The following is a 25,935-nucleotide window of genomic DNA, read 5'->3' as shown; positions in this document are numbered from 1 at the left end:
TGCACATCTTGTGGTTTTGCAGAAAACTTCAATCTCGTCTACCAAAAGATGCATGTGCATGCTTAAAACGCGTTTTCGCACAAATCCGTGCGCGGGTGCTAAAAAGAGCAGCATCGGCATGCTTAGCACGTCGTTTGGTAGAAATCCACGTGCGCGTTCTGCCAAGAGCACCATTTGCATGCACATCTTGTGGTTTTGCAGAAAACTTCATCCGCGTCTACCAAAAGATGCATGTGCATGCTTAAAACGCGTTTTCGCACGAATCCGTGCGCGGGTGCTAAAAAGAGCAGCATCGGCATGCTTAGCACGTCGTTTGGTAGAAATCCACGTGCGGGTTCTGCCAAAAGCACCATTTGCATGCACATCTTGTGGTTTTGCAGAAAACTTCTACCGCGTCTACCAAAAGATGCATGTGCATGCTTAAAACGCGTTTTCGCACGAATCCGTGCGCGGGTGCTAAAAAGAGCAGCATTGGCATGCTTAGCACGTCGTTTGGTAGAAATCCACGTGCGCGTTCTGCGAAAAGCACCATTTGCATGCACATCTTGTGGTTTTGCAGAAAACTTCAATCTCGTCTACCAAAAGATGCATGTGCATGCTTAAAACGCGTTTTCGCCCGAATCCGTGCGCGGGTCCTAAAAAGAGCAGCATCGGCATGCTTAGCACGTTGTTTGGTAGAAATCCACGTGCGCGTTCTGCGAAAAGCACCATTTGCATGCACATCTTGTGGTTTTGCAGAAAACTTCAATCTCGTCTACCAAAAGATGCATGTGCATGCTTAAAACGCGTTTTCGCACGAATCCGTGCGCGAGTGCTAAAAAGAGCAGCATCGGCATGCTTAGCACGTTGTTTGGTAGAAATCCACGTGCGCGTTCTGCGAAAAGCACCATTTGCATGCACATCTTGTGGTTTTGCAGAAAACTTCAATCTCGTCTACCAAAAGATGCATGTGCATGCTTAAAACGCGTTTTCGCACGAATCCGTGCGCGGGTGCTAAAAAGAGCAGCATCGGCATGCTTAGCACGTTGTTTGGTAGAAATCCACGTGCGCGTTCTGTGAAAAGCACCATTTGCATGCACATCTTGTGGTTTTGCAGAAAACTTCAATCTCGTCTACCAAAAGATGCATGTGCATGCTTAAAACGCGTTTTCGCACAAATCCGTGCGCGGGTGCTAAAAAGAGCAGCATCGGCATGCTTAGCACGTCGTTTGGTAGAAATCCACGTGCGCGTTCTGCCAAAAGCACCATTTGCATGCACATCTTGTGGTTTTGCAGAAAACTTCATCCGCGTCTACCAAAAGATGCATGTGCATGCTTAAAACGCGTTTTCGCACGAATCCGTGCGCGGGTGCTAAAAAGAGCAGCATCGGCATGCTTAGCACGTTGTTTGGTAGAAATCCACGTGCGCGTTCTGCCAAAAGCACCATTTGCATGCACATCTTGTGGTTTTGCAGAAAACTTCAATCTCGTCTACCAAAAGATGCATGTGCATGCTTAAAACGCGTTTTCGCACAAATCCGTGCGCGGGTGCTAAAAAGAGCAGCATCGGCATGCTTAGCACGTCGTTTGGTAGAAATCCACGTGCGCGTTCTGCCAAAAGCACCATTTGCATGCACATCTTGTGGTTTTGCAGAAAACTTCATCCGCGTCTACCAAAAGATGCATGTGCATGCTTAAAACGCGTTTTCGCACGAATCCGTGCGCGGGTGCTAAAAAGAGCAGCATCGGCATGCTTAGCACGTTGTTTGGTAGAAATCCACGTGCGCGTTCTGCCAAAAGCACCATTTGCATGCACATCTTGTGGTTTTGCAGAAAACTTCAATCTCGTCTACCAAAAGATGCATGTGCATGCTTAAAACGCGTTTTCGCACAAATCCGTGCGCGGGTGCTAAAAAGAGCAGCATCGGCATGCTTAGCACGTCGTTTGGTAGAAATCCACATGCGCGTTCTGCCAAAAGCACCATTTGCATGCACATCTTGTGGTTTTGCAGAAAACTTAATCCGCGTCTACCAAAAGATGCATGTGCATGCTTAAAACGCGTTTTCGCGCGAATCCGTGCGCGGGTGCTAAAAAGAGCAGCATCGGCATGCTTAGCACGTCGTTTGGTAGAAATCCACGTGCGCGTTCTGCCAAAAGCACCATTTGCATGCAAATCTTGTGGTTTTGCAGAAAACTTCAATCTCGTCTACCAAAAGATGCATGTGCATGCTTAAAACGCGTTTTCGCACGAATCCGTGCGCGGGTGCTAAAAAGAGCAGCATCGGCATGCTGAGCACGTTGTTTGGTAGAAATCCACGTGCGCGTTCTGCGAAAAGCACCATTTGCATGCACATCTTGTGGTTTTGCAGAAAACTTCATCCGCGTCTACCAAAAGATGCATGTGCATGCTTAAAACGCGTTTTCGCACGAATCCGTGCGCGGGTGCTAAAAAGAGCAGCATCGGCATGCTTAGCACGTCGTTTGGTAGAAATCCACGTGCGCGTTCTGCGAAAAGCACCATTTGCATGCACATCTTGTGGTTTTGCAGAAAACTTCAATCTCGTCTACCAAAAGATGCATGTGCATGCTTAAAACGCGTTTTCGCACGAATCCGTGCGCGGGTGCTAAAAAGAGCAGCATCGGCATGCTTAGCACGTTGTTTGGTAGAAATCCACGTGCGCGTTCTGCGAAAAGCACCATTTGCATGCACATCTTGTGGTTTTGCAGAAAACTTCAATCTCGTCTACCAAAAGATGCATGTGCATGCTTAAAACGCGTTTTCGCACGAATCCGTGCGCGAGTGCTAAAAAGAGCAGCATCGGCATGCTTAGCACGTTGTTTGGTAGAAATCCACGTGCGCGTTCTGCGAAAAGCACCATTTGCATGCACATCTTGTGGTTTTGCAGAAAACTTCAATCTCGTCTACCAAAAGATGCATGTGCATGCTTAAAACGCGTTTTCGCACGAATCCGTGCGCGGGTGCTAAAAAGAGCAGCATCGGTATGCTTAGCACGTTGTTTGGTAGAAATCCACGTGCGCGTTCTGTGAAAAGCACCATTTGCATGCACATCTTGTGGTTTTGCAGAAAACTTCAATCTCGTCTACCAAAAGATGCATGTGCATGCTTAAAACGCGTTTTCGCACAAATCCGTGCGCGGGTGCTAAAAAGAGCAGCATCGGCATGCTTAGCACGTCGTTTGGTAGAAATCCACGTGCGCGTTCTGCCAAAAGCACCATTTGCATGCACATCTTGTGGTTTTGCAGAAAACTTCATCCGCGTCTACCAAAAGATGCATGTGCATGCTTAAAACGCGTTTTCGCACGAATCCGTGCGCGGGTGCTAAAAAGAGCAGCATCGGCATGCTTAGCACGTTGTTTGGTAGAAATCCACGTGCGCGTTCTGCGAAAAGCACCATTTGCATGCACATCTTGTGGTTTTGCAGAAAACTTCAATCTCGTCTACCAAAAGATGCATGTGCATGCTTAAAACGCGTTTTCGCACAAATCCGTGCGCGGGTGCTAAAAAGAGCAGCATCGGCATGCTTAGCACGTCGTTTGGTAGAAATCCACGTGCGCGTTCTGCCAAAAGCACCATTTGCATGCACATCTTGTGGTTTTGCAGAAAACTTAATCCGCGTCTACCAAAAGATGCATGTGCATGCTTAAAACGCGTTTTCGCGCGAATCCGTGCGCGGGTGCTAAAAAGAGCAGCATCGGCATTCTTAGCACGTCGTTTGTAGAAATCCACCTGCGCGTTCTGCCAAAAGCACCATTTGCATGCACATCTTGTGGTTTTGCAGAAAACTTCAATCTCGTCTACCAAAAGATGCATGTGCATGCTTAAAACGCGTTTTCGCACGAATCCGTGCGCGGGTGCTAAAAAGAGCAGCATCGGCATGCTGAGCACGTTGTTTGGTAGAAATCCACGTGCGCGTTCTGCGAAAAGCACCATTTGCATGCACATCTTGTGCTTTTGCAGAAAACTTCAATCTCGTCTACCAAAAGATGCATGTGCATGCTTAAAACGCGTTTTCGCACGAATCCGTGCGCGGGTGCTAAAAAGAGCAGCATCGGCATGCTGAGCACGTTGTTTGGTAGAAATCCACGTGCGCGTTCTGCGAAAAGCACCATTTGCATGCACATCTTGTGCTTTTGCAGAAAACTTCAATCTCGTCTACCAAAAGATGCATCCCAGTCAAAAAAACCGTCAAGACGTTTTTGACGGAACGACAGCATTTCTGTGTGCAACGACACGATTCTTGTTTGCAACGATAGAATTCCTGTTTGCTGCTTTCCGTCACCGACATAAATGCTGTTTGCAACGATAGAATTACTGTATGCAGCCTTCCGACACCGATAGCAATGCTGTTTGCAACGATAGAATTCCTGTTCGCACCCTTCCGACACCGATAGCAATGCTGTTTGCAACGATAGAATTCCTGTTCGCACCCTTCCGACACCGATAGCAATGCTGTTTGCAACGACAGCATTCGTGTTTGCTGCCTTCCGTCACCGACAGCAAGGCTATTTGCAACGATAGAATTCCTGTTTGCAGCCTTCCGACACCGTCAGTACTGCTGTTTGCACGGCAGTCTATAGCTGATGCCACTGACGGAGCGTCAATATGGCGGCCGCGACTAGATGGGCACTGTAACATACGCGTCGCCGAAGCAACGCATGTTAGGTTATGCGCGCGTTTATAAAGGCATGATGTGACACCAAACCCCAAGTATTCGATTAATTGTATCCTCATGAGGGATCGATGCTAGCGGATTTGTGTTGCAAGTCAGCAATGACGAAGGAAAGATGTCGCGATTGGTTGCCGAGGCGCCGTGCTCTTTCAAGCTCGTTCCGGCCTTGATTGTAAACGCTTAAGACAGTCGTACACGCGTGTCTTGCTTTATGGCAATAACGAGTCTACGCGTGTATGCACGTATCAGAAAAGTTGCTTCGTCAGTTGGCTTGCATGCGGGTGCACTTCGGAAGATTGAAGCTGTGCGGCAACCAATGCGATCGAGCACCGGTCGAGACTACATCATATGCACGTACAGTCGATGTTATCGGAAGCGTATCAATGTTTCGTTCCGTGGAAATTAATCACCGCAGTGAGATTGTATTATGTTTGTCTTTTACTGCGTACGGAGCTGTCGCGCCAAGTCTGCGTGTGCGGCGGCAGCACATTGAAGCTATCTTGCAGATAGCGTTTTGCCTGCGGCCCTTTCCCTTCTTTAAGAAATCAATACAAATTTGACTTCAATTTGTGAAGAAGCATGTTTTATTTTTCTGAGGAAAAACCAAACATTACATATGCGGTTCAAATTCAAGAGACCCCACTGAACTGTGTAGTTGTGAATGCTACAAATGCAAAAATGCTGTGAACAAGAACAGCGTACACACAACCTGTCACTTGGAAAATGCTCACATACTACTAATGCCTAAACGAGCTGCCAGAGTAGAAAAACTAGTATATTTAAATTACACCCAGCGTTATATGTAATACACTCAGTGTAACTTTAGGCACAGGGCAACACATGTAACAAACACAGAAACTAGTCAATTTTCAAATGGCCATTTAATATATAGGCTGCACTAATGAACCACATCAGGATGTTAAAAATGATGGGTAATCAGATCCCATGTACAACACTTTGTACAAAAAATTACATAAAGCTTTGGAGGCTACAGAGAGAACAATATAGAACAGATTGAGCAAAAAGAACTAAGAAGAAATGGAAGTACAGTAAAAAAGAGCAGATCAATATCTTATAGCGACCATATAATAATTTATACTTACAGCCAGAGGAGCACGACAGTTCACATGATACAACATAGGTGCAGCTCACCCGTCCTAAGTAACAGGACAGACAAAATAAGTCCAGCATTACAGAATGGGAGTAACACAAATGCAACCATACAGAAAAGTTTACATTGCACAAAGACAGGGAATTCGTGGGTGCAGACTTAGCTTGGTTTATGTAAAGCAGGAGTGAATGGAGACCTCAGAAAAGTCTGCGTCCCATATGCTTTATGATGGTCGAACAACCGCACCTTTGCAATTGAGCAGAGAATCAACTTCCTTCTCATTCAGCTTGCTGTTATGGTCATGTCTTCCTAGGACACTTGTACACCAGTGCTGCCCAATGCTAGCAAAACTAACAGGTCCTACAGAGCATTCAAGGCCAAGCCCTTCGGACATGTCTGAGGCTACCTCGAAATGCTTCAACCATAGCAACAATTGCCACCGCGAGAGACCACCCAACAATGACCAATGCAGCCATCGACACACTCCAGGCGCATGTTCGTCATATAGCTAGAGTCCCTGACCACCATCTCGCTCGCTTGCCTGAGAAAAAACCCAAGACAGTGTTTTCCAGATCAGTTGCAGCTAACCAGCACTCTTTATCATTGAGGCACTCGCCCGCAACAAGAACGCCATCCCCTCTGTGGTGCTTGAAAAAGCCTCCCGTGTACCTTGCTGTTCCAGAAATAGTGACGAAAGCTAGCATGACCACCACGGCTCTCAAGCAAATCACATTGGAACTTTTGCATTGTTCGTACGCTAACCGAATCCATGTTTACATGGACGGTTCCCTCTCGGAAAATTCGACAGGCGCCATTGTTATACCGTCTCAGTCAGTTGTCACCAAGTTTAAGGCTTCACACGTAATGATATCTACAAGTTCCAAACTGGCCGCCCTTCGCGCTGCTGTTAAAAACATTGAAAAAGAACCAGCTAACAAACGGGCAATATTTTGTTATTCAAAAGCAGCTCTCCAGAGCTTGCGAGGTTTACGACGTGGCAATTATGAACACCTGGTGTCTAAAATCAACGTAACTTGCCATTGTGGTTCTGAACGAGGACATGATATCATCTTTCAGTGGCTGCCAGGACATTGTGGCATCGTTGGTAATCACCTCACCGATGACGCTGCCGGACGTGCGCAGGCTGGCGCACCATCACTCCTTATACCTTTATCGAGAGTAGACGCTGCAAGAGAGCTTGTCTGTCTCGCTCGTACCATCATGTTAAGTTACTGGTATACACCACAGAACTTTGAGTGTCATTTATACAGCCTCGGCCCATCACTGAAACTTAAATTACCAGCAAACCTTTCACGATGTGACGCAACACTGCTGTGTCGGCTGTGGGTAGGAGTAGCATTCACTTACTCCTACAGCTATCATATTGGAATGGCGAACTCACCTATGTGCACTAAGTGCAAGTGTGAAGAGACCATCAGTCATCTTCTGTGCCACTGTTCTTGCTTTGATAAACAGTGTCAGACTCTCCAGTGTGCCTTGAATAGATTGGACAACAGGCCATTTACAGAAGCAAAGATCTTGGGAGCCTGGCCTCACAGTTCATTAGCCCAGAAAGCAGTTTGAGCGCTTCTTCACTACCTGAAGCCAACAGACTTGAATGCCCGATCATAGACATCCTGCACCTAACTTAGTGGGTGTGAAAGTGCAGTGTAGACTCATGTTCTCTCTCACTCCTCATTCCCCACCCCATGTGTAGTACCAAACTGAACTCAGTCTGGTCAACCTCCCTGCTCTTTTTCCCTTCTCTTTCTCTCTACTATGGTCATGCACATTTCCATGATAAGTTGTAGAACAGTTGCAGAGTGCAACATTCATGTCACTATGCAAATTATGGTTCACTGCCAATCTGTACACTTGGCAGGTACTGGAGCCAAAGCACTGCAGTGATCTTGCCTATGCAGCAAGCACGCGTATATACATTAGCCACTCTGGACAAGTATTTTCTTAAGCCAACCACTACACTGAAACATTGCACCCTTAGCACCTGGTCTACCTTTGTTTCTTGAAAATGTTAAACACTAGCTGTTGACCTGTGTTCATTAACAAAGCTAGCAAAGGTGCCAAATTTCTCTGTTGTGCCCGTTGTAAAGCCAGTGTGGAGATTACCGTGACTGGATTTATAAACTGCTGCAAAACCAATGCACTCGACAGCATCAAGGACATCGTTTGGGGTGCCAACGATGCTTGCGAAGCATCTGACTAAGCTGACTAAGGCAACATCTCTGGAAGCTCCACCGGGAATGTTGCTGTGGGTAGACCAGAGAGATTTCGTAGTCGCGGGCTTAGGTTTAATAAAGGTGTGTGATGTTCAAAAACTTGTTTTTCAAAAAGATACGATGAGTCAACCTAAATTTGAATTATACTTTTTCATTTCTCGGTGAGTTCAATATACAGGGGTCGAACTATACTTGTGTTCAACATATTTTCAAGTAAATACGGTATATAGACATATAATATGCACACAAGCTCTGTAACCACTTTTCACACACAGTTTTATTCAGTAAAGGACATCATAAACTCTTTCCCTAACGGTTCTAATAATATGCAACATTTACTACAGCGTCCAGACTCAAATCTGCAGTTGAGGCTAGATGCACTAACAAGTTCAGCTTCGTCAGACACACTAATGTACACATTGGCTAGAACAATGGTACACATAGATAGCAGCTGTAGACTGGAGAAGCAGCTGTAGAAGGCATCAACAACAGTGCGGAAGTGTTCATAGCTGGCACATACAAGCACTGCAGCTAGAACAGCATATGTTTATGCCATACATGTTCCTCATTCATTACAGACGTGAAAAAGTTTTACCACATTGTGCACAAGTCAATGCATACGAAAAAAGTGCTTGTAAAAATGACAATGTCACTGTCTAGTACTGTGCACAATAGCCACCAAGTGAAGCACATTGCTAAGAAACACATGATATTGCAACCATACACAGTTGCAGTAAAACTTCCCCTTGGGCTAGTTGTCAAGACATAATTGAAGGTACCATGAAAAAGCAAACAAAAGGAAAAATATGTGGTACACAGGTAGCAAACAGCATGTGCAAAACATAGCTATCATAAGTCATTACAAGCTAGTGCACATTAAAAAGGACCACTAAAGTGAAACAATAAATCAGTTTAGACTAATAAAGCATTGTTTGAGAACCCTGAAGGCAGTCATTTCAAAATAATATTTTATTAGATGAGAAAATGAAGGTCGAAGTATCAGTATTTAAATTTCATGCCGAAACCTCGACGCCAATACATCAGTGTGACATCAGGGATTCCAAAGCATATGTTTTCACATCTGGGCTGCGTTGGCTGAGTAAAGGTTCCCAAAACTTGCCATGTTTAATATTTGGTTCATTTAGAACACAATGTAGTCAATCTGTACTGCTATATAATTAAGTAGGCTCTAGAAGATGCCATGAAAATTCATGTCACAGTGACCAGTTGCGGGAACTTCAAAGAGGCGTTGCCACCCATCTTTCATTCTCGCGCTTTTCTGCCTTACCAGGCGTGTTATCATGGTAAGAGTGGTGTTTTCAGTGTCGTTTGAAAGGTATACTTTACTGATGCAGAAGAAATCATTTTTCTCTTTAGTGTCCCTTTAAAAGTAGACAAATAAAAGTGAATTTGGATCGCTGCTATGAACAATCCACTTTTTTTACAGTAAAAATGGCTCCAATAGAAGTCATCCCTCTTGGTTTACAAGCATCTGTATCCTAGCAAGTCGAGGCTCACAAATGCATGCTACAAAAATGCAGCAATACTTATCTTTTTTTTTAATATTTATTTTAACATGCTCCCTCATTGTCATTTATACCCCTGTTACACTAGATGTTTTAATGTCACTCAAAGTGAACAGCATTAGCATCGAATGACATTATTTGGCTGCTACACAGCGACACTTAACGCGATTAGAATCAAATTACTTTCGCAATCGAATGAGTTTGAGAAACTCACTGCCTTTTACTCAGCATCTCCACCATAAGGGGCAAATTTGGAATTTGGGGGCCTTAGTTTACATGTCCAAGTTACATGGACGTATTTGGAGGTGTTGATATGTGCTTGTCTGTATGTGATGCCAGTCTCTGGCCTGTTCCCCTACAAGGTCGGGGTGTGGGCGTCTGTATTGAAGCAAAGCTTTCTCTGACTTTCCCACTGCTGTTGCTGTGGCTACTGCTGTCTGCCACACCATGGCGTTAGGGCGTGGTTCAGAGCGTGTGTATACATGACAGTGGCGAGTCAGAGAGAAGAGGGAAAGAGGAAACTCGTTTGGACCCCACCATGTTGGATGTGCACAATGCCCTCTGGAGCTCTCTGGGCATTGCCACACCAGTCCCTTGACAGCTGTAATTATCCATGGTCCCCCTCAAAAGCAGTGCAACTAACGTGCAAGTCCAGAGGGGACACAGAACTGTAGAGAGCAAGGAGAAGAGGCAGTTCCCATACAAGGGAATGGGGGGAAGGCGACGTGAGAAGGCAAGGAAACCCTACTACTATACGACAGTGGTTGCAGGGTAACTGAATAAGCTTAAGTTCAAGCTATGGTACACGTATCTGCTATTTCTGAAAAATAAACACCGTGCAAATATCTCAAGTGGACAAATTACACAGGGCGTGCCAGAAGCAGAGCTGCTCTAATTAAACTGCACCACAGGGCCCAAGCAACACTATGGAAGTAGTTGACCGTGAAATCAGCACTTCTGTGCCCACCGCGGTAGCTTTGCGGTTATGGCATTGCTAGAGGTCGTGGATTTGATTTCGATCGCGGCAGCCGCATTTTGATGGGGGTGAAATAGAAAACGCACATGCACTTAGATTTTGGGACACATTAAAGAACATCATGGTGTCAAAATTAATCCGGTGTCCGGCACTACGGTGTGCCTCATAATCCCATTGTGGTTTTGGCACGTATAGGCCCATAATCCAATTCAAGTTTAATACTTCTGCCATGATGCAATATGCCATGTGAGGCAATTACAATGCTCAGCCCTCTCAGAGGTTATGAAATATGGTGCACAACAATGCCTCAAGCAAACACCTCTCCCTGTGTGTTCTGTGTACTACATACATATGCAGACAAACAGCAGTGATGAATGCAAGGTAATGTTTAACATCAACTCACAACTCTTGTGTTAGACTAAACGTTGAAGAAATTAAGGTTTCGCTGCCAACATCACCAGTAGTTATCGTCAATCAAAGCAACCAGCAGAGAAAGCTTCACTTATGTCGATTCCCACAGTGCATGGGATCTGCATATTTTTTGTTTCTCTTTGGTTTTTGATGATGCCATGTGGGTTGATTAGGCGTTACTTGAAAGGACCAACTGGTACACAAATGCAAGTCCTCGTTCAGCGGTGCCATGTCACTCATATCATTTTTGTTCAATTTATCGGCTCACTGCTAAGCTGGCTAAGCCTTGTCTTGGCTGTGGCGAGATTCTGAAATAGAAGTTTTATGTTCGTGTCATTTCAGTGAAGCGATGCTCCATATTTATTTTAAAATAGATAGACTCTTCAGACGCTCACATACACCTTGTTCTATTCTTGCAAATTATTTTTGGCATGAGTGCTGCCGATATCATGACTGAATGACACTTAATCTTTCTTGTGTAGCACCACCATGAGTTGAATGGCATTTGTTGCACTGAATGACATTCAAATCTAATGACATTAAAATGACCACTGTGACAAAGGTATTAAGACAGCATCCAGCCATTGCCTATTAAAACTTTCATGCAAGTGGCATTGTATACCGCAACAGCAGCAAAGCTGACAAAGGGCATTTTGAATTTAGTTTCGAGCAGCTGCTTTTGTCTACTGATGCAGCAAAGATATGCTGGCTTTGCCGAGGCTGAGAGCACGAGTGACATTGGTTAGAAACCTTCTCCAAAGAGTAGAACACCCAGTGGACATAAATCAATAGCTAAGGCCACTCACACCTGCAATCAAGTGTTGTCTTTCGCTCCTTTCACACCCTTTCGCAGCATCGATTCATAACGGCCATGGTCACTGGACGAAGGAAGTCACCTTCAATCAACCTGCCAGTTTGAGCCCTAAAGCTATCGTGCATTTTGTGAACAGATGCTACTTAAGCGCAGTCAAGATATGTTGCGTACATTAATCGTGATGAAATAAATCTACTTCAGAAATTCCTTCGTAGAAAATGTTTACTGCATAAAAAAAAATAAGGACTGAATAAGCATGAACACACAGTACACATGGTTGCAGTAATCTTATAAGCCTCCTAGTACAAAAATTGACAAACAAAAAAGAAATTTAAAAGTGATTTTAACATTGCAGCAGCCATTTATATATCTTTTTTATACAGACAATATTAAGGCAAGTTTGAATGTATTAATAATTCATAAAAACATGCAATTTTTAGGGGGAAGTCACCCGATTTCTTAGCAAAGTACATTTGTCTTATTTCTAGCCATACAGTCCCAAACAAAAGCATATGCATTTCAATACACTGTAAATGTTTTGGGAACATCTGATGCTGGGGCTATTGCACAGTCCACTGCCACTATACAGTTATTCATGTTACTGTGTCAGCTACAGATTTGTCTCCAAGCTTCCAGGCATCTAGATAGTTTTCAATTCCATCCAGCAACCTGCCAGTCTTCAGCCAGTATAATAATGTGCCAAGTACAATGAACATGCACCAATGCAACTCCAACAACTGTGTATCGAAGTCGAATTATCAGAACATTTCGAATTATTGAAATTAGATAACATATGTGGCTTGCTCAAGTCAAACCTGCATTTCTCATTATATGAACACACAAATACACATCAGCACCATATGTCTGCTGTGACACTTTGAATTTGCTGGCTATCACCATGGTGCACTATAGTAACTTCACATTTCATTTTATTTCCTGCTGCATTCAAAGAGCAGTGGACCTCGGGAAAAAAGCCGTAGCTTGACTAGCTCCCGAGGCCCACAAGGTTCGTTGACAATGACACCATCGAGCATGTGGCACAAAGACGGGATGCAGGAACATGAAAATTGACTCCAGTAAAAAACGGAGCACTTTTGTATTACTAAACAAAAAACACCAAGAAAGACAGCAGTATAAGATATACACACAAAACAACAAATAAAATACAAAATTAAGGGTTTGAAGAACGCAACTTTAGAAGAATATATACAGGGATAACAAAACTAATTTCATTGTAGCAAATACTGGCTGTAAGGTTAGGTAAAAAGAAAAGCGATGACAAGGTTTTATATACACAAGTGTAAAAAATGGAGACAATATACAAAAGCATAACAAGATGCTCCCAACTCAGCCTGAGTTGTAAGCACACATGATCAAGATAGGATGCTTACTTACAACACAGTTTCACCACCTCTTTCCGCAAGCTACATATTTCACTTTTAACCGTGAATTCCGCAAGGATGAGCCAAACCATACAAAAAATGAGAAAAACACTTATTGAAAGAACGCTCGGAGGTCGACATTACTGCACCTGTTAATATCAAGGGACGCATCATAGAGGCAGTTCAATAATGCTGGAAGATAATATTTAAGCATCTGTTGTCCATAGTTAGTCCGTGGTGTGTTAAGAGTGTAGTGCCTTGGATTCATGGCGTAATGGGTATGCCGCCGCTAACAGTTCTAGATTAGCCAATTCTGACAGAGTTGAAACATTGCCCAGAATTTCCTGTTTGTAGTATAAGCACAGACATATATCGAAAAGACTGAATATTCACAGTATATTGCTGTCTTTGAAGAGGTCTGCGGAGGGGTGATCATAAGGTTGGTTGACGGCAATTCTTAAAGCCGTAGTGTACGGAGAAGTTCCCCAAACTAGGTTACAGTAATGCAGATGCCACAAGAAAAGGGTTGTGTACAAGTGACACACCACCGCTCTTCAGCTGGAGGAAGCACCAGTGCAGCAGAAACCGGAAGCAGTCCCACCATGAGTCAAGTTCCAAGAATCTTCCGTTGCGCCAGCATCTCGGCCACCGGACAGGGACCGAACAAGGGTCGAGGGTTGGCCCCGTCGAACACATATGGTGCTTGCCTGCATCTTTTGTAGAAAATAAACCCTGTCTTCTGCCACCAACCGATGAGCATTCCTTTCACAGACGGGGCTCGACCCCACATGAAAAACTGCTGACAAGGCAGGAGTTGCGAAGCGGATAAGTTTTTGAAGTTAAGGCCATGGCTATAGGAGGAATTCACTATGCCATCGAGCTTTTCTCTGGCAAAATCATGGGCATCATGGATCCAGCATCTCGACTTTTCCTTCATGGCAAATGACATCAGCAACGAAGCGAAGCAAAGAAATGGACACTTCTCCTCTGGCTTTGTGGGGCCGACAATTTCGAGACTGTGTACACACCGGTCACAGCGAAGACCCCGGAAGAAGTGAACGAATGATTTAGCCACACTTCGCCAGCTGCACATGGACCTCAGGCCCTCCGAGCTTTACAGCCCGTATGTGTTTCAAAGATGTGACCAAAGGCCGGATGAGTCGATCAGCAGCTACATTGCAGCTCTCATAAACTTGACAGCCAACTGCAACATTGGAGTGCTGCCAATGGCTGCAACATTGACGTCACCTGACAGCCAAACAAGCACTTCAGCAGCAAACCCAACCATGCTACCACAACATGTGATGCTCTGTGACAGATTTGTTTGCGGCATCCGGGACAAACATCTTCAGCAGAGACTGTTCGTGGAAAAAGTGTTGACACTTCAATGCACTCTAGACTTAGCCTCATCAGCGGAAAGTGTGTCGTGGCGAACTCAGGGGAAATTATCAGCATGTCGCAAACCAAGCAAGGAAGCGAGAATTCATCAGACCTAAATTGCCATCGATGCGATGATTCACACTGCCCTGAAACATGCAAATTCAAGACAGCCAAGTGCCGCTTCTGCTACAAGAAAGGTCACATCGAGAATGCCTGCATTTCAAAAGAAAAGAAAAACAAGTGCCAACCCACTACCTGGCAGTGAGTCCTGCTATGAGCTACAATCAGCGAGTGGATGAATACACTCCTCCAAGTTCCTCACGGACTTGAGGATGGAGGCGAAGCTGCTCCAGTTTGAGGTAGATGCAGGTGCAGCTTGCTCCCTGATAACTGACGACAAATACCACGAAATGCAGAATAAAAATGCTCTCCGGCTTTCAAGCAAGCTGCTGGACTTTCACACATGGTCAGGTGAAAAGATATGCATCCTGGGCTCTGCACAAATTCAGATCAAGTTCAAATAAAAGAACTATGTGCTGCTGTTGCTGGTTATGAAGGGTACCAAGTGCGACCTTCCAGGAAAAGCCTGGTTTTCGGCACTTTATGCATAATCATAATCAGGTGAAAGGGATCAGCTACATAGGAGAGCCATGTCGGAGATTACAGAGGTTCTCTGACGGCCCCCAGATGTATTCCAGAAAAACATCTGGAGCTACACAGCTCCCTTGGTTCACCTGGGAACCAAAAATGGCGTGACTGTGAACCTTTGCAAGTGTCCAGTTCTGCCGGCACTGCAAGGGCCAATGGAAAAGGAGCTTGATCATCTACAGCAACACGGCATCCTAAAACTAACGCAGCGTACCAAATTGGCAACCACACTGGTTCATTCAGAATGACGACAGGACACTATGTGTCTGCAGTGACTACAGGAGTATTGTTAACGCAGCAGTGAAGAAGGCATCATACCCGCTAGCAACTACGGATGAAGTGTCCACAAACCCACATGGTGAAACCCCCTTCTCAACACTGGATATATATCAAGCATATCAACAACTGAAAGTCGAACAGCAGCACTGCTCACAGTCAACACAATAAAAGGACTGTTCAAAGTGAAATGCCTCCCATTCGGAATTTCCACCGCACCAGCTACCTTTCAGCACCTGATAGAAACAATGTTGGCTGGAATTCCAGGGGCGAGTGTTTAGCTTGATGACATCATTGTTAAGGGGAAGGGTGCAAATGTGCATGCACAGCGTCTGAATCAGGTTCTGTTGAGGTGAAGTGAGAGAGGCCTTCGCCTCAAGAAAGAAAAGTGCCACTTTGGAATCGCGTCAGTTGAGTATCTGTGACATCAAATTGATGCCACTGGTGTTCACACCACTGAGAAAAAGCTTGAGGATATGCTTCAAGCACCCAAACCATCTGACAAGACATTGCTAAGAACTTTTCTGGATCTTATTTCATTTTACGAATGACCACACTTTAGAGGACAGAGCAACAGCTGCTGAATTGTATAGGCTTCTAGAAAATAACACACCCTGGAAGTGAGACAGCAAGCATCAAGCCGCTTTCGAGGCATTTAAAGAGGTGATCCACACATTTACAGTACTCGTTCACTACAAGATGAAGCCCCCCCTTTTCTTTCGTGCATGCATCGCCATATGGTGTCGGCACTGTCCTCGCTCAGGAAGATTCTCTTGGCTGAGAGGCATCCATTGTATTCCACTGCGAACACGGTGACGCATTGAAAAGTACTCCCAGCTCGACAACGGTTTGGCAGCAACCTATGGCATGTCATTTTCATAAGTACATCGCTAGCCAGCACATGACCATAATAACAGGTCACCAGGCACTGACTAAAATCATAGGTGAAACAAAGCAAGTACCCTGGGTCCTTTCTGCAAGGATTATGCGATGGTGCCTGAAACTAGCAACATACCATTACAAGTTGGGGTACAGGCCTGGCTGACAGCACCAAAACACCGACGCTCTCAGCAGACTTCCAATACTGGCACAAGCTGACGAGCTTTGTTGCCCGGGAGGAGTGCTCATGTTAAATACCATGCCCAGCTTGGAGCTTTCACCACATAAACTCTTGCAACTGACCCAAGAGGACTTGGTTTTGTCCTCGGTGCTGGAGGCCACTCAAATGGCCGAGTGAATAAACTGGCAAAGGAAATGTGTTCATCATACAGGAAACTTGAGACAGAGCTTTCAGTGCAAAAGGGGATGCCTTGTTAGAGGCTCCAGGGTGGTAATTTCAACAAAGGTGAGAAATGACCTTCTTGAACTCGCGCATGAAAACCACTGTGGAATTGTGGCCCTGTAGCCATGCACATGCAGTCAATTTTGGTGGCAAGGCTTTGACACAGACATCTAAAGGCTTGCTAAAAGCTGTGCAACTTGTCAACACTTAAGGGCACCAACTAGGGCACCGGTCTCCGAATGGGAATATGCATTAACGTCTTGGGACACAGTTCACGCAAACTTTGCTGGCCCTGTAAAAGGCTGAATGCTGTTTATTGGCGAAGCATACAGCAAATCGTTCGAAATGTGCTCTATGGCCAACATACAGTCTGCCACATTGATTGAAGAAATCCTGAACTGTCTCGCAATATTTGGGCTCCCAAAAAGCTTGCGAGGATAATAGACCTTCCTTCATTTCAGTAGAAGTTGAGAGTTTCCTAAAGAAGAATGGGGTGACATATGCAACAAGTGCACCGTGTCACCCTCTAATGAATGGTCAAGCAGAAAGTATGGCTTTTGAAACGAAACGAGCATTCGCCAAAAACAAGGACAGAACATTCCTGTGTAGGCTGGCCCAGTTCTTGCTAAGGCAACACACCACTGTCTCCACATCAATGGGCAAACAACCGCTGCACTTATGCTCGGGCACGAGCTGTATACAGCACCCATGCATTCAGCCCCAAGCAAAAGCGAACAAAACCCATACCAACTGCATATGCAACACAGTTTCGAGAGCACTTGTTGCAGGACAAGCATTTTTCTTTCGAAACTTCGGAGGGAACCCGATCTGGACTGAGGGAGCGGTTTTGGAAAAGCTAAGGCACCATTCAGGGCACGTTAAAGGCCTTAATGGTTTAGTACAACGACAATGGGATCACATAAAGCCCAGTGTTTTGAGACACAGCACAGAAGGTTCGTCAATACAGGATAACAGCTGTACACTATCCGCAATCAGCACGCTGCTCCCACAAGCCTATATATTGGAGAAAGTACACACGGTTAAATTGTAGTAGCCTGCTACAGTTCGACAGACGACACAATTTGGAATTGATAAATACAACTACTCGACCTTAATAATGACTCTACAACTATCTTTCCAGAGTTTAAATTAATCAGTCACCTGTACCTGCAATCTTCAATCATGGAATGAACCTTCAAATTTCGATTTAGTTCTTTTCTACCTTATTAGGTAACTCAGATAAATATGAGATGTTACCAACACTTAAGAAGACACACTGCAATGTTATGTCTTCAACGCAATACAAGAAGTGGTTCTCAGTTGGAGGTGGATGACGGCACTGCAAAATGTGTGGCACATCGAATGCACTGGGTGTAGTGAGCAGCTGCTGGCAGTGAAAGTACATAGTGCCTGAAACAACATAAATGGCCAAGATATAACAGTACATGCCATCGGACATTTTGACATAGGAAGAGCAGGTTTTTCTTGGCACAGAGTACTCGGAACTGTGAATGACAATCGGGCCAACCTGGCACCTCAAATACTTGCACAGTTGTGGGAGGGTACCAAATCGTGAAATGAAAAGCCTTTTCAGATTTTCTGGAACATCATGAATTGGTCGTGCCTGCCCAAGAGCACATGTCTGAAAGCATCTCTTATATGTGTGCTCCAGCTCCTTCTTTGCAGACAAAAGAGAAGACGAAAGTTCTACTTGTGCTGAAGCAGTCCGGTAGGCCTGGTGCATGATGCACCGTTCAGCAATTTGAACAGGCACATGCTTAGCAGCTGTTACAAGCTGGAGTGCCTTACCAATGCCATCTTCAAATGGAAATGTCGAGGTACCCCAAAGAGGCCCAAACATCCGTGCTGACTTTGAAAGATGCAACAACTGATGCATGTTAAATGTCATTGCACTTTCTCCGTATAGCTTTGCAGTCTGCTGAACAAATGCTAACAGTAACTTTTCAGCAGTACATATTTCAGCTTCTATGACAATGTCTTTCAACAAAAGAAAGACTGCTTGTGTAAGAAGTGCAAAATGCGTCACATAGGCTCGTGGAAGTATGCTGGACACACATGGCAGACAATAAAACAAAAGCCAAGAGCGCCATTCAGCCGCCTTCCATTATGCCCGGTCTGATAAGGGCCGTCCTGACCTTGAGAAAATTATAGGTGGCCTTAGTGAACGTAGTCTTGCATCTACAAGCTTCAAGTGCCTGCCTATATACCACGAGGAACCAGTACACGACAGCCACAATTCAGTTATCTGCTTGGTAACGCCTTCCAAAACACAATGCATATAGTCAGGTGGAAGCCCCCAAACAAGATCAAGGCCTTGCAACTTGACCAGAGTTGATGGTCCCTTGATACCACAGACAGGTTCCTTACGCTGTGCTGCTTCAACCATTCCTTTGAGCACACCACTGTGAGTCCTGTCAGGGGCGTTCTGGCTGTTGAAAGGGTACTTCATTGTGCCTGCAGGCAAAGCATCATTTGTACTAAGCATCAGAATGATATCTGCATTTAGAATGTTCAGTTGGACACTGCAGTGAACATATGAAAGATTTTAAAACACTTCCGAGTAAAACATTTCACAGATAGCCCTTATGCAAAATTGATGGCATCTCTCAGCAGCGCAGAAGTGGTGAAAAGTTGCAATGTTGCAATACTGCACCCACCACTAAGTGGAGGAACCTGCCTAGGACAGTACAAGACTTGTGGTTTGCATGAGTCATGCAAGATAGCTCTAACATTTCCCGGGTTCATTTTTGACTTTGACTAAAGAGGTAATGAAATAGAATTTTTGGGTGCCAGCTAGAAACAAAGGATGCAAGTATTCTTTCTTGCACATATATATCGTGAAACAAAAGCAGCCAGCATGAGCAGCACTTTATCCACAACCTATTTTGCGAGATTTTCCATCAGTATGCAGTTACTGTTAAAGTCAGATATGATTGATCCAACTACACTATGCATTTTTATGCACAGAAACGAACGCTTACAATTTTTTGCCGTTTATGATCGTGACAAGTTTGTTTGAAACAACTTACAGTTGCACAACGTCCTGAACTACACATAATTAAGGCATGAATTAACACTGTGAACGACAGTGCACTGTAATGTTTGGAGTGGCCCATGAGCATTGCCGATTAAAATTTAAATTTTGACAATACACAATCACTCCAGTGCAAAGTGGTCTTGTTAGGGCTATTTGGCATGGCTCACAATTACTGCAAGTCTTGGATGGTCCTAGGCGGGTTCTTTCAGCTTTGTGATGGGTACATTCCTACAATATGGTGTGCCAATTTTGTGTAAGGTCTATAACGCCATTGCCCTGCAGTTTCTGTTCGAAGAGAAATTTACAGGTAAGCTTCCGTGGCTTGGACCACAGCTGTGAACAGAAGCATAGCTGTGCAGGCACAAAAAAGAAGCCTGCGCACAGATTTCACAGAAGCAGATGGCAGCAAATCATGTTACTACCCATGCCACAGTGCAAGGAGTGTCAAATACTATTTAGAAAAACGTATGTCTGAATGGCAAAAAAATGCAACAGCTATCAAAGGCCAAGAACAACGGCACTACACACCGCTACTGTGTGTAATGCATAATGAATTTGTGCTTGCCTTTTATGCTACTGACCTTGAATGAGAAACAACACTCGCCCTATGGCAACACTAAAGTCAGTGTCTCCTTACTTTTTTTTTCTTTCCACCATACAGCAGAATTCTTTGTCAGTTTTTCAAAGATAGAAGAAAAAAAATTGCACTGAAAAGTGATGCATGTGAGCTGAACTGCCATAATTTAGTCCAAGCTTCAAATAGTTTCGCTGTTTTCTAGATTTATAAGTACAGCAGTCAGCCTAATTGGAAAAGCTTTCTGTACTTCTTTTGCAGTATCCTGCTAAGGACACCTTCTGCACAAACTTGTCATCACATGCAGGCACACCCCTTAGCTGCTGTCTGCCAACAACAAACGCGACATCATTAAGGTATTAAAATTGTCGGATTTGCAACAAAGGTTAAAAATAATTAGTGGGAAAATGACTGAAGGTTAGTGACCGCATAATTGCATTATAGAATAGTATAAAAAGTATGCAGTCAATATAAGGTACATCAGGCATAGTCAGCCAAGGCTGCTAATGCAACAAACAAAACAAAAAGCAGTATGGTACGGGGATAGCTTTGTTAATTACTACAAACCTTGCTGTGAATGTTAAATAAAGTAAGGAGATTTGACAAGAGCTATTTGGTATTCTTCAAATGTGCAGCACATGCACTAAAACAAAGATCAGATAAACATGCAACCCACAAAGCTTTCTTGACAGCCTGTTTTCAGTTGTGCACAATACATTCGAAGCATACTAGTATGCATAAGCAAAGAGCACAAACTGTTTTTCTCACAGACTTGACAATAGCTGTTTGCTGTTTAAGTGAGTTCACTTACCATCTATAGTGATGCCTTGCTCCAAGCACCAGCTGCACCCAAAATACCCATTGTACTGCTTCCTGTTCAGGATAGCGGCTCTTGCTGGGGAGTCCACACAACACACAGTAACGTGCACTGCTGACTCAATAGTTCTTCCAGCGTGTGACCACACCAGCTTTCCGATGCTGTTGACTTCTTCAACAAACTGCTTCATGAAGAGGTGCATAGGTGGGTGAACATGCGAATACCAGACACCTGAAATTAGCACATTTTGCCACCGAGTTAAAACTGGCAGTTCATTAACCATCACTTGGATTGGCCATATAGAGTTTTTACTAGCATCGAACACAGGCGCCCCATCAGTGTTCATGGTCAAAGTGATGTCGCTCCATGTCATGTTCTTCTGCTTTCTAACACTGCGGTAAAGAATGCCATCCGTGATGTCACAGTAGACACCCGACACATGAGCAACAGATGCAATCTTCTGCAAATTGGAAAGCAAGGTACTGCCAACCTGTTTCAATAGCACCAGAAGCTGCTGCTTAATGTTAAACATTAGGAAAAAACTTGCGGAATTCATTAAATGTTGCAGCTTCTTCTCACTGCTGCAAGAAGCACAAGTGATGTTGTCTTCATCTTTGAGATCGCTGTACTTTCCCAGATATTGATGGCAGTTCTGGCAGTATAGGTGGATCCTTAATGCTTCTTTTCTGTTCTTCCACAGCCTCCTCACAGAATATGTAGAGCATGGCACAACTTGCACCCCAAACAGAGCATTTATTAAAGTAAGAAGCCCTTGTAGTTGTGTCCATGTAAGGCCAGAAGTAACAACATATGCCAGCACAAGGAGAAGAGCCTGTGCTTTAGTTGTTGCCTGGTTTGGAAGGTACTCCTCTGAAAGCTTTGTGAAGTACATATCAAACTCATCATCTTCAAGGGCTTCATGCTCGCTTCCTTCAGCAGCATTCTCTGGTTGACTATCTGCATCATCATCATTGTTCAACTCGAAGGCAGAACTGCATTCATCCCTACTGCCTATTTCGCTTGCACATTCGTTAGTGCCTTCTACGTTGCTGACATAGGCACTTGTGCTTTCACGAGCATAACTTTCAGAAGCAAGATCAGTCTGCCCAAGATGATCTGCTTCATTCTCGTTGGAATCAATGTTAGTGAGATCCGCAGAAGGGCTGCTCAGGTTTGCCAGATTCGTCTGAAAGAGCAAACAAATAAATTTTATCTTCTGGGGACAACACTGACAAAACAAGTGTCGCATTCACAAGACACATACATCGGGCATAGTGGTAACAGTGCGATTACCTCTCCTGTGCAAAGCCAGTTCATTGATTAAAATTCAGCACAAACAAGAACCGTGTTGTTCTACATACATATTTAATTGAATTATGGGTGCGACAGTGTACGTCCCAAGGAGCAGCAAGGTGTACGGGTCTTTCCATTCGAGAATGGTTCTCTTTACAAATAGCAATGTTTCCAGAATTTTACCTCAGTTTACCAACCCTACCTCAGTTAACGAAACCCTGTGAAAATGTGCTTCCTAGGAGTTCGCCTATTCTGTCATCAGCCACCTCTGGCCAAGTCCTTTTTGCAAGCACCCTGCCTTGTATTTACAAATAGTGTTGGCACGGCATAGCAGGTCAGCTTAGGTCTAAGCACAAGGGTCAGAAGTAATTATGACAGCCAATTATGTGCCGAGAAGTAATGTCAATGTAACCAAGTATTGTGTTTTTGTAGCATCCCCCGTTGCTAAGTCACTTTGTTTCATGAGCATCACCACACCCTTCCTGCACTTTATAGCAACAAATGTGGACGTCAAGAGGAAATCCGCTAAACATGGCTGGCTATATGTAGCGAGCTATTGTTCCATGTTTAAAAGTTAAACCATCCAGATGCAATATCCATGTGTCCAAGTGTTCAACTCTGCACATAGTTTGTCGTACTCACAGTAATGCCTACCACAACAATGCTCCTTAAAGAACCAATATTTCACTGGGTTATTGAAATAGAAGTGTTGCAATGTGTCTACATGCTCAATCTCACAAAAATCCATTTCAATTCGTATAGATGCCTAATACCGCATAGAAAAAAAAAAAAGGAAAGAAGTTATCCTGCCAGCAGTTGCAGAAAACATTCACCACATGCACCACAGCGCATTAAAGTATGTCTCCCTCTAAGCCACTGAATTAACAAGTCGGTAAAATTGCATAATTCAATGTCAGTAATTATTGATACTGAAATTTGGAAACAATACAGTAGCTACACGATTAGGATACCTCGTGAACTTCGTTCTGAGAGAAAACTGATCGCTAAAGTTATGTGCGGCGGCAACCGTGACTCGATCGGGGCACGTTGTAACGAAACCTCCTTGGCTGTAACCGCACTCAGAAGAAACGTGCGCATCCCGATCGAGTACCAGCACGAAACAATTCTCGCTTTCCTCGCGTCGAGACCGATCGATATGCGGGGCAGCACTCAAGACAAGCGTTTTTTGGACAAATGGCTCGGGAAGGAGACCGACGTCTCTGACGCGTTATAGTTTGCTCCTCTTGCAGTAAAACTCATTACTCCTTTTTGTTAATCGTAGATTGGAATATTGAAAGTTACAACGACACGTACCTGACTTGCAGCAGTGGATGACTTGGCTCTTTTCAGCACGTACTCTCGAGTTTGCCGTGGCACTTGAACGTTCGAGTCCGGCTGCAGGTACTGCCTGTAGCGTTTCCGCTGATTTTGGGACATTGCTAAAAGTTCGAAAGCCCAAACTTTCCGCTGTGGCGAACACCGCGAGGCAGTCTAATGTGACAATGTAAGCGTAAGCAATGGCGCAACACTGAATTCACACACGATCACACGATGCACGATGTCAACTGTTAGCTTGGCTATAGCTTGGCTTCGTGTGAGTAGTCAGAATCACGTTCTGCTGGCGAAATCACGTGATGCCAAGCCAATGTCAAATTATATATTGTAAAGTACATTATGTCACTAAAAATGCAAAAAAAAAAAAGTTTCAATTTATTTGCTGGCCGTAATTACAGCCAAACAACTCGTAAGCAAAAATGTTACTGCTTGAAATGCGACTCGGAACCTGCATATCGGCCGCTGTGAAAATTTGTAACTGCTTATCCTATAGAGTTTCCTACAATTTTTGTAGGAAACTGTATGGCTTATCCATACCTGAAACGTTGGTTAAAGCTAGAAACACTAGACATGGCTAGAGTGACCTAGTGAAAGCATTGTTCAAGAAAAATGACGAACTGATTAGTTGCTTGTTTATTGTGAATCACTTTATAAATGAAGGGTTCGGAAAACCGCCTTGAAGGGTTGCGGCATACACACACACGTAAAAAAACATGGAACGCACGCATGCGTATACGAATGATTGACTGATTGAATAAATGTTTTACTGATGGGACAGCGAAAGGGTAAACGCCCTTTGTCCTTCTGTTTCTTCTTATAAGGTTGGTTATGCTAGCACAAGATTCGCTCTGACCAAGCTAGTGCAAAACGACAAAGGATCCGGAAGTGAGATTCTGAATATCGCAGCCGAGAAGATACTATATCTTAATTTTACTCGTGCTTGCTCGTGAATTATCAAGCACATGCACGTATGTTAGACAAGCAAGTGGCTAGATTAACTTTATTTTGTGCTTTGTCAACTGATCCAAGCATAATCGACGGCCCTGCATATTTTGCGCGCAGTGCTACTACATCTTGGTGTTGCAGCACATTTGTAAAAGCGGCGTGCACAGCCTACCCCTTCAGTAAACCACAGCCAATTAGCCGTCAAAACTCTGATCCGTGTTGCAGAAGCTGCAGGCGGCTATATTCTCCTCTCGACGATATATTTCATTTTTTACAAGTAACAGGAGGGCACATGTAACCGGCAAACGGGAGGCCTTATAGAGCACCTGAGATTATGTAAAGCGGGAGGATCGATGCTAGAAGCAGGGCGGCCCGTGGGCCTTGGCGAGCCCCAACCCATGGACCATGTCCGGGTTCTAGCTTCGGTGCCCCATTAGCCACTTTGGTGTCCTAGAGGCGCTGCCATACGCAATAATGAAACATTACACACACACACACACACACACACACACACACACACACACACACACACACACACACACACACACACACACACACACACACACACACACACACACACACACACACGCACACACGTATACACAAATATATATATTAGCCACCAACTTGTGACGCTGAGATGCTGAGTCCTGCGGCGCTGGTTCTGCGCTCACACACCCAGCGACTTCTGCAACCCCAATCAGAACAAGTTATTTTTGTATGATTGTGGTTCTTGAGCATTTATGATCTTTATTTCAGTGCCCGTTTTTTTCTAAGCTTTGGTGCATACAAGCTGTCTTCAGTTTTCCTCGAGCAGAAATGCCAATGCGTTGTTAATTAAATTGCATGCACGATTACCCGTTTCTGAACAGCATCAAGCTGTTGCAAATTTCCTTGTTTCGGCGGTGTCGTTTTGCAAGATCTGATAAATATATGCACAAGCTTGGACCATCATATATATAGCGTCATGGCGATCAGCATTCCTTTAATAGTTTGCGGCAGAAATTGCTACATATATTCGTCTCGAATACAGCCTTTCTGTGGACGCACATGCATGCTTATCTATGTATTTGATCAGCTCTTGTGTTCGCTATACCTGTGCTGCATTACTGCAACATTAAAAGGAAATGTGTTTTTTTTTTTCCCCTGAAATCAGCACTGACCGTGCGCTGTTGACCCTATGTATGTCTTTTTCGCAG

The 25,935-nt window shown here is 44.3% G+C and overlaps 1 pseudogene; it reads right to left on the bottom strand.

The window, feature by feature from the left end:
* Positions 1-11,950: 11,950 nt before the first annotated feature.
* LOC140214469 (uncharacterized) lies at positions 11,951-21,756 on the bottom strand (annotated as a pseudogene).
* Positions 21,757-25,935: the final 4,179 nt, after the last annotated feature.

This window comes from Dermacentor andersoni, unplaced genomic scaffold, assembly GCF_023375885.2.
Source record: "Dermacentor andersoni unplaced genomic scaffold, qqDerAnde1_hic_scaffold ctg00000094.1, whole genome shotgun sequence".
Classification (NCBI taxonomy): Eukaryota; Metazoa; Arthropoda; class Arachnida; order Ixodida; family Ixodidae; genus Dermacentor; species Dermacentor andersoni.
This window is presented reverse-complemented; position numbering and strand designations above follow the sequence as displayed.